The 11,040-nt window shown below is 36.8% G+C and overlaps 1 pseudogene; it reads right to left on the bottom strand.

The window, feature by feature from the left end:
- Nucleotides 1-374: 374 nt before the first annotated feature.
- LOC149528455 (G-type lectin S-receptor-like serine/threonine-protein kinase At2g19130 pseudogene) lies at nt 375-9,411 on the bottom strand (annotated as a pseudogene).
- Between the last annotated feature and the right edge of the window lie 1,629 nt (nt 9,412-11,040).

Here is an 11,040-nt window from a genome sequence, read left to right as displayed (position 1 = left end):
CATTAGCAAGAAAAATGATTTCTGGGTTTTGTTCGCAGCCCTGAAAAACCATCTGGGTATCTTTTAGATTTTGCATGCAAGCTGTATATTTTTCAGAATCAAGCATGCAAAGCTACAGCCATACCCCTCTCTGTTGGCAGTCGCAGATCTAAATGCAATTTTTCTTCAAATCAGGAGATCAGCAAATTTTTGTAGCACTTTCAGCCCAAACGAACATCACCATTGGATCCGGAAGGCCGTTTGCAGTCAGAATTCATATAAAACTTTTCGACTTTGGACATAGAGCATTTTTGGAGATTTTTTAAGCCTCCAGGGTTGCTACCATACGGATCGTACAGACGCAGAGTCAAAAAAAAAAAATATAATTTGGGCGCTCAGCCGGGCGGCCACCCAGCGGCCATCGATGCACCACCCTGCGGCCACCGCCACTGTGCTACTGCGGCTCGGCACCACCCGCAGGCCACTCCGGCGCCGCCCTTCGGCCACCTCCGTCGGCGGCGCATCTTCAAACCACCGCTTCGACTGCCGTCTGCCCTGTCAGCACCCTGCTGTCCGACAGGTGTCCCCTCCGATAGCCGTGCAGTCTCCGTCAGCGTTTGCAACCACTGCAAGGGTGACACGTGGCCTGGGCGCTATGTGGCACCTTGCCACATGGACCCGCCACGTCACCCTGCCATATGGCATCCATTTTGTTGCGATGGGCTAGGGGCCGTCAATTTTAATGTCATACTCTGCTGACATCAGCATGACATCATCCTGCATCAGCACCTTATTGCACCTCTCCTAGGGTCATTTTGGACCTACCTTCGGTTTTTTGGCCATAACATTTGCATATAGAGGTATTTTTCCGATCTGAAAGAAGCGCCAGAAAGCTGGTTCTGAGACAAAGATGTTGATATAGGTGTTTTTGAGTTTTGATGCAGTTTGGTTGCCTGCTATGGCAGTCAAATCTAAATGTTCTATTTTGCACTCCGGGAGGCGTATCTTGAGCTTCCGATCTCTGATTTTGGACTTCTTTATATTGATGGAAAGCTCCTTTTTTGATCTTTCCAGTGATGCTGGTTGTTATTCTAAATTCTATTCCAGACACATCCTATTCAATCTTTTGCATTTTAGCATTCTGGTGGATATTCTGTTTGTTTCAGGTCCGGAGATCGATTTTGTTGCTTCAGTTGCTTCGTTTTGGGCTTTACCTTCTGTTGTTTCAGCCTTATGTTTTTTCTGATCATTGTTGATATTCATTGTAAGCATCTTTATGCAACGCACTGAGATAAAGTGCCACTCTTGCATTTCGGGATCCTTTTCATCATTGTGATTCGTTGTACTCGAACTATTATATAAAGTGCCATGGGGGGGATAGTTGTTTGCCGCTTATAGGCCCTCTTTCTCTAATTCCTCATGCAGTGTCAATGACACATGCCTTTATTTGTGTTTGTACCTCACTCTCAATGTGTTTGACTCCTGTGTTGTAGGAGATTTTTGGCCCATCTTTTCAGCTGCCTATCACCTCACCTACCTTAAGGGGAGGTTATATTGTTGTTCTATGCTTCTTTGGTTGATGGTTTGTGCCTTATATTTCCATGGAGGTTCCTTTGGTTGATGGTTCGTGCCTTCTATTTACATGGAGGTTCTACAGATCAGCATTTTGACAGAGTTTTGTGGTTCTTCATGTTTCAGTGATACTGCTTCTTCATGATCACTCCTTGTTCCTATTTTAGGAGACAATTTCCCTAGCGGGAGACTTCTTTAGTTCTTCACTAGGTTCTTATCTCTTTTTGGGGGAGGGTTTTTCCGATGTGGTTTTCTCTCTTTCCCTGCTTTCAGAGGTTGCATCTTCTTGCATTGTACTTGGGTACCTAACATGGCCTCGTTGCCGAGACCCATTTCTACATCCACCTAAGCTTCGCTTATGGGGGGGTGTTAGTGTAGTTTTTTATTTTTTCTATTTTGCTAGGTTTTTCCTACACTTTTAATAATCTCTCTTAGGTTAATAAAGCATGTCTTATTAGGTGAATGGTTGTGAGGTGTCACCTTCCTACATGTGAGCATCCATTAGCTATCTTGGGAAGATACTTTGCTATCTTTAGTCCAATAGATGGTTTCTCCTCATTGGTTGGTGTTGCCACCTCCTCCCTCTTCCTAGCCTATATAAGCATGCTACCTGGCTTGTATTTGTATCTCTTATTTTTGCATCCTCTTAATGCTATTTGACTTCCAGCATTTGCATTACTCTCTTGGATACTAACTCTATGATGCTATTTTGATTTTGTATCATTTGCATTCATAGTTTAGATATTTACTCTTTGCACTAGTTTTATGGGTTATTAATCTTATCAGATTCTAACATTCTATATGCTTCTTGTTTTGGTTTTTGGGTTGACTAGTGTTGACCAATCTTAGGTTGTTACTAGAGGCTCGAGGATTATGAGATCTGATGGCATGTTGATTTTGTTTGGTCTCAATCTTTATAAACCCAACCATGGTAATGTGATCGTATGCTCTATGAAATGTTTGTATTTACTGATTGTAATTGCTTTTCAGTCTTCATGTGTGAAGCTGAAATGTATGTGTATGAGACACTTGAGCTAATCATTTTTGAGTCATCAATCAGTTATCCTTGGTTATTTTCTAGTCGCCATGATGGGACTGAAGTGTGGATTTATTTCTTGATGATGTCATGTTGTGACATGTTTGACTCAACCATTTCGGAGTCTTCGATCAGTATGATTTTGAGATATTCTTGTTTGCTTGTTGAGAACCAATGGATATTGTGATGTATTTTGAGATATATTTTGGTTATCAAGAACCAATGGATATTTTGATTATCAGTGATGCCTTCAGTTGCCAATAGAGAATTGTTGTGGTCATGATTTTCTATGGATGCTTTTTCAGATGCTCATGGAGATTTGATGATTCTTATCTTGGAGATTTGATGATTCTTATTATGGATATTTGATGCTTTTATCATGGATATTTGATGATTCTTTTTATTGATTATCTTTTTGATTTTCTTTACAGTCGCTTGTACAAGAATGTGGTGATTTTATGATTCCATGAGCTTAGGGTAGGTAATCTACTTGTAGTGTTGGGAAGTGGATTACAATGGGGGCTAGGGCCCTAAGTGGCCGCCAGGGTAACTCATTGTAAGTTTGGTTAATAAGTGATAACATTTACACACTAAATGGGGATTAAATGAACCTAAAAAGATAATTGTTTTGATTTTCTCACCCATGCCTTGAGCGCTTGTACAGGCTAGGATGGGAGTAGTGAGAATGCATGGTTACGAGCTTGCATTCCATAGTATGTCTCATCAGTATGAGAGAATACTAGTGGCCACATGAGATCAGTATGGACCCGTGGAGTTTAGCTAACTGCCAGGGTAACTTGTACGTGATAAATGCGATGACACTTTCCCACTTGCATAGTAGGTTTCCTACATGTCATTGTGTGCCTCTAGGAATTAGATGTCGGTTTTGCGTGATTAGAACCTTTGAGTTAGTATACTTTTAGGATTCCTAGACTTAGAGATTTATGCTATGTGTTTTTGGATAGACTGTTTGGGACTTGAGATTATCTCCTTAGCACGGTGGGAGTGGACCACTTAGGTTCCACACGGTCGGGTGGTAGTGTATTTTTACTCTTATCATTTGAGATCCGTTCGAGACACCGTGGCTGGAGTATTTTTGGTTGGTATTTATCTTCATTCTGTTCTTGGAGCATTATGATAGATGGCATACCTTATGATGGATGTATTTATTGGTATGTTTCTTACATTGATTATTTGCATATGTTAGATGATGATATCTTATGCTTTACTTTGCATGTTAGTAGGATGTTTTAGGAGTGACATTCCTACTATGTTAAAACCGATGATCTCTTCGGTGCTTTGGAATGTTACACACGGAGGGATGGCTAGGATCCATGATGGTCTAATGATGCTATTAACAGTTGGGAGGAACTGTGCACTTAGTTATTTATGTTTGTGATGTATGGTTATCTTTTGTGATGATGTATCATGTATGATATGTGGTTTCATTTACTTTAATTGCATCATGGATTAATATTGGATGATGAAGTACTTTTTTTATATGGATGCTTATTCTTTTAAGCCTTCATACCTTGTAACATATACAGTGGATGATTGAGCTAAATTAAAATGTAATTACAAAAAGGACACTTGTATATGGTTTAAGAATGTTGGATGTATCATTGTTATTTCATAAGGATGTGATGTTAGATGAATAGTTAATTTAGATGTGATACAACATTAAGGGATTCATGAAGAATGTAATATGTTATGTATGTATGTTATGTTTACTTTTAGTTGGATGTTACTATTGCTTCCGTGAATGTTATGAATGGTTTTACTTTCATGTTTTTTTTAAAAAAAAAATTGTTTGGCAAACTTAGTGAAATTCTTTGGATCCCTTGGTAGGGCATTACAATAAAGGCACATAATCTCTCCATTCCTAGATAGTATGAAAAAGAAACTTCCACCCCATATTTATAACATCATTTTGGAATGAGGTTAAAAGTCAAATTTATAGTAGTATGGAAGTCAAATATATTTTACAAATGATTGAAGGAGTATACTGATAGGTCTCTCCCTATTCCTTTTTATTATATTCTCATCCATGTTCCCTATGTGGTCTATTTTTTTTGTCAAAATTATACATCATGAATTAGACAAACTTCCTCTGTAGTGTATATCTCGTAAAACATGTGCACGTTGTCCAGTTTGATCACTATTAAGAAATCTAGGACTACAATCTTCTGTTTCAATGATCTTAATATCAGTATATGTATTAATGTGAAATCAAATGTCTATGAGATCATGTGGAATGTTGAAGACACAATGATATATCTATTGTTGGTGTATATAGGACCACTACTAAATTTACAATTTGGCAACTGAAATTAAATTTGTCATTTAATCTAGCTAGGCACCTCTTGCACACATAATCACCATCAACAATTCCAATATCTCCTTTCCTTGATGATATATACTTCTTATTAATTCCAATGTATTCCATTTTAGATGGCTCTGGTACATGTACTGTTATTCATTCATTTATTTGATAATGATTTTATAATTTTACTTTACTTTTCCCCAAACTACTTATGGTCCAGTAGGGCATTGAAATCTTTGTTGTTACAAATTTCAATGTATATTTTATATTAGAAAATTGTTCTTATTCCCAAGGGTTTGAATATGCTCTACTATTATGTTAATTTTGTAGGATCATTTTTTGTAAATGTAATAACATTGTCATTGTTACTAGAATGTTCCAAATGATGATTTGAAGACTTATAAATATGAGATGAAGACACATGTCTCTAAGGTTAATCATGATTATATATATATATATATATATAAAGAATAATATAAATAACCATACATACATACATACATACATACATATAAAATTATGATTTACCATCAACAATATATCTCATGATCAAATCAATCCGACTAAAGCTACAAACTTAACATGTCCTACACGGAAAAAAAGTTGATATATAGATAGATATTTTATACAATTTATTGATGACTATTCTAGAATGAGGTAGTTTATATTTTAAAAATTAGAATCAAAATCTTTCAAACACTTTAGATGTCTAAGGTAATGGCTGAGATAAAATTTGCAAGAAGATTAGGTTGTTGGAGATCATATATAGATTTTAGATAATATCCACTCCACCATAAGCTAAAATAAACTAGAAAGTTGTATCAATTTATATTTTTAATATTTATTATGATAAAAATTACCATTTACACAAGCATTCTTTTGAATTAGATAACCTTTTCCATCTATTCAATAATACATAGTGATTTTTGTAAAAAAAAAAATAGGTATATTTTTTTGTTGATACTTATGTTAGAGGTATGTCTTTGTAACAAAGATTCCAAATTTTTTTTTTTTTAATAGTTATATTAGTATTAGATTTTAGTTTCCATAAAGATTTTTTATTAATAAAAAGTTAAGTTTTCATTTATAAATTTGTCCAAATACTTTAATTTTAATTAAATAAATTTAAATATTTAGTTATTGACTAAATAAATTATTCTTGAACATGAAGTTTTATAACACAATACTAACAATTGATATAAGATCAAGATACACTATAATCACAATAATAATCATTATATCATAATTATAGGGGAAAAAAGAAATGATCCCTATTCATCAAACTCATATAATATTGTAGGTCAAATATGATCATGTGTGATTGCATGTATTTGACAAAACAGTAAAACAACCTTTTGCATGCTAATAGTTCATCTCTAAGATGGTAGAAAAATGATACATGCTCACATTATCAATGGTAGTACATTGTCAACTCCAAAATGATAAAACTTGAAATATTACACAAAAAATTAAAATATATAGTCAATTTAATGTTAATGAGTGTCATTTATTGCTATAAGTGTTGTGTTTCTCTTGCCACCTCTCTATGAATGTAGATCTCTGAATCTATATGATTTGATGGTCTATCATCACTTTCCTTATATGCAAAAGGAAAATAAGGAATGCATTTTCAGCAAGCTAAACTAGTATAACAAATCAATATGTGATACCATATAACATGTAAATAACTGACTAGAAGAAAGCATTATAGAAAAATATAGAACATGGTAACCAAAACTAATTTATCACATAATATTTGATACAATATGAAAATAACTAGTTTAAAACTGGTAGTACTACATAAATTGACTTTAAAAAAAAGTGCCCCCAACATGATGAGGATTAGGAAACATGTTCCTTAATAACACTTGCTCAACTTATCTATTATCTAAACATAAAATGACACTAGTTCCAAACTCCAAAATGATGAGTACTTGAAATCATGCATAAATCAAAAGTACAAATTATTAAAATATATAATATGATGACTCGTCGCTACTATTATTGCTATGATCTACCTGCCCATTCATGCATAAATCAAAAGTTCAAATTACTAAAATATATAATATGATGACTCATCGCTACTATTATTGCTTTGATCTGCCTGCCCATTCATGAGAACGGGGTTTTGAATTGGTGGAAATTGAAGCTCTATATTCCCTTCTAACATCTGCACCACTTGGGTCATGGTTGGCCTTAAATCCTCGTTATTTTCAACGCACAACAAACCCACAACACATGCTCTCTTCACCTCCTCAATATCTACCTCAGCTGCAAGGCTCTCTTCCACAACACTAATTATGTTCCCTTGGGAAATTTGAGTTCTAGCCCAAGGGGGAAAGTAATACTTGCTTGAATCTTGCACGTTGGTATCCAGACTTCTTCGGCCAGAAATAACTTCCAAGAGGGTCATACCATAGCTGTAGACGTCAACCTTGGGAGTAATGGGAAGTCCGGAGATCCACTCTGGAGCCAAGTACCCTCTCGTTCCTCTTGTCGTAGTCAGAACGTGACTGAAATCTCTACCCACAAGCTTTGCCAACCCAAAATCACCCAACCTGGGCGAAAAATTGTTGTCCAAAAGAATGTTTTCGGGCTTAACATCGCTGTGAATGATGCAATCCCTGCATTGTTCATGGAGATAAAGTAAGCCTCTTGCAGTGCCTAGCGCGATCTGAAATCGGGTCTTCCAATCAAGGGCCTCCCCTTCACTTTTAGATTTCCTTTTGAATAGTATAGAATTCAGAGATCCTTTGGGCATGTAATCGTAAACCAATAACCGTTTGGATCCTTCAGCACAAAACCCTCGGAGCCTGACCAGATTAACATGTTGGATGTTTCCAAGGGAACTGATTTCCGCCCGGAATTGCTTCTCATCTTGCTTTGAACCATTCATTTTCTTTACAGCCACAAGCGTACCGTCCGGTAGAGATCCCTTGAACACTGCCCCGAATCCTCCACTCCCCAACTTAGACCTAAAATTCCTAGTTGCAATCTTCAACTCCTTGTAGCTAAACACACAAAGAAAAGAATGCTCTGATGAATCTGCGTACCTCTCCATAACCCTCAGCCGATCCTTCCGCAACAATGAAATGCGAAATATGACACCGAAAGCCACGGCCAGAGCAACAACAGCACCCACCACTGGCCCCACAATAGTTATGATTTTGCGTTTAGAGGAGGGCGATGGGCGTTTAGCCGCGTTAAGTGCAGCGGCAGCTACTCGAATAAGCACATTTGCACTGCTTTGCGATGGAGAAATACGCAGGCTTTGCAAATCTCCTAACCAGATTTTGCATGTTCCCGAGGGAGGATTGAAAGAAAATGCGGTGCACGAGCAGTTGACGAGGCACGCATTCTCGCAATCGCTCTTTGCGGGTGCAGTGAACGATGAAGCGTAATCAGCAGCGCCAGAAAGTGTTACACTGACGTCGATGAATCCATCAGTGGCATCGCAGGATAAGGGGCTCTGCCGAACACAGCCGCTGGCCCACCACTCTCGTGACCTCCAGAAGCGATAGTCTCCGGGCTCGAACCCTCGTGGGCAGCTGCACAGCTGAATGTTGTCGGAGTTGCAGACACCGAAAGCACCACAGACACCGTATACTTGGCATTGCTCACTGGGTTTAGACCAGAACATGGTCCATCTGTTGCCATCGAGCATGGCAGACTGAGATGTTCCGGAGTTAACGAGGTCGTTGCGTTGCACCATGTGCCTGCTGGGGAGCGGCACATACCTCATGTACACAAGTGACCCATTAACACTTTCAACGGTGAAGTTGTCGTAACCTTTGATCATTGCCATCTCTGGAATGTTGCCGAACGTTTCTCCGTCCCAAACTCCGCTCTTCCAGTACGTCACAGAATCGTTCCATGTCAGAAAGAATTGCTTTGCCCCGGACGGATCCGTGTGGAGGGAGAAAAGCCCAGGAGCGGGATCCAGAGAGTTTTTCCAGCTAATCAGCTTTTGGCGTCCACCGAACGTCATCCCGGGCAAAAATGTGTGTACAGGATGATCGAAACTCTGCCAAACTGGGTCAGATACTTTGTCATCACTATCAGCCACCAATACAAAGTTACCGGATTCTAACAGTACGGCCTTTGATTCCTTCTTGGTTGTTACATTGACAGACCAAAATGATCGGCCTTTTTCGTCAAAAAGTCCAAGATCTCCTGCTCTTGACAACTTGAGAATGCCCGGCCCGCCTCTCAGAGGTGTCTCTCTGTTAGCCACCCAAACTATATTGTCCAGAACAATTTTGGCATACCAGATACCAATATACCAATTGTTTGTTCCATTTGGACTGAAGAATCCCAATTCAAAGGTGCCATTCTCTGAAATTATTGTCTGATTTCCAGTGAGAAAGGCGCCCGAGGAAAGAGTATCTCCCACACCAGCAACTGACAGGACAGTGCTTTGAAACATAGCTATAAGTAGGACATGGAAGAAGACTGTGTATGCTAAATATAGACCGTTCCTTCTCATTTCCATCTTGTTGGTCTTCAGGTTCCTGGAATTCATCAGGTTATATAGCACAGAGGCAACGTCAAATTATTGGATCCGTTGAAAGGTGAAAAAGTCAACAGGGAATTTTTATTTGAAGCATCGTTGTCAGAAAAGGGAATCCTACAAAAAGTCTTAGTTGAAAAGATTAATGAAAATAAGAGAATTTTTAATTGAAGCATCGTTATCATCCACCATTAGATGTAAGGTACAGACAAGTTCTTAGTTGTCCGATCTGTGGTCTTCGTCTTTGAACACGAGGTATGTCGACAGTCTAGCGGAAATAATTACATTCATAATGGCAACAAAGAAAAGGAATTGCTGTAAAAGCTATATCTTCACATGAAGAAATTGCTATAAAATGTACATCTTCATGTGAAGAAATTGCTATAAAACGTATTCCTTAGCGTGAAGAATAATTAAAATAGGAAATTGCTGGATTCCAGGAATTGTTTAATGCTTTCGGTAGTGAAAAGATAATTTAGAAATTGAAGATGTTCAAGTCGATTTGTTTTATATAAAGCTTGGGATATAAAGATATGGATATATATAATATATATGAATATAGTATGAATCAAATTTATATTTCTAGTGTACTAAATCATAATTTATAGTTTGTCATGTAGAACAACATGAAAATGAATATTGGGAGTGTACGTGAAAAGTTGGGGAATTTTAAGTACATTTGTTCTATTTATTATTGATTACTCCAAAGATAGTTCTTATAGGTGAAATATAGGAACAAACATAAGTATAGTTTATATTTGTAACAATCACAAAAAAATGGTGAACATTCAACACTATCTTCTTGAAATTATACACAAATGTCTACACTTATATCTTAGGTGATTACATATTTTAAAGTTGCTCATTGGTTGCTATATAAACTTGATCAATTTTTATTTTGAGGACATGCTTTTAAAGGATGGGATAATATACTTCAATATGCTATGAGTGCACATGGCTCATTGAATTCTTTTGCACCTTATGCATACTTTCATTATCCCAAGATATAATCACAGAAGTGAGTCAAGGCTCATGAAGATTCGTAACAAGTTGTGACATTCATATTGCTTCCTAAATTGTTATAACAAAATATCTTCTATACAATATAATTAAATGAAAATTTACAAGATTAAGTTTCTGCTTACAACTCGTAAGCAGTGATATATCCTCGAAGGAAGTAATAATTGAATAAAATAAAAAGAGTAACAATTAGGATTATATATATATAATATATATATATATATATATATATATATATATATATATATATATATATATATTTGATTATATCATTTACGATAAGTGATGTAGAGATAAACTCAACAGAAGGAAAAACAAAAGGAACCCACACCAGAAAGAGATAGATAACAATATTCTTCTAATTGATTCATCAAATAAATAGTCAATACACTTTCTCTCCTAAAGATTTCTTCTTCCCATAACTTCATATCCAAAAACTTGACTAAACCTAAACTTAAACTCTATTTATACTTGCTAGGATAGTCTACAAAACATTCTAGACTATTGTGAAATGGGAAAATCGACCCAAAGAGACTTCCTGCCAAAATGGCTTATAGAATATTCTAGATCAATCTAGATTAGGGAAGAATGCCCTACAAT

Source organism: Cupressus sempervirens, chromosome 11 (assembly GCF_028749045.1).
Source record: "Cupressus sempervirens isolate cs-2001-9-10 chromosome 11, ASM2874904v1, whole genome shotgun sequence".
NCBI lineage: Eukaryota > Viridiplantae > Streptophyta > Pinopsida > Cupressales > Cupressaceae > Cupressus > Cupressus sempervirens.
This window is presented reverse-complemented; position numbering and strand designations above follow the sequence as displayed.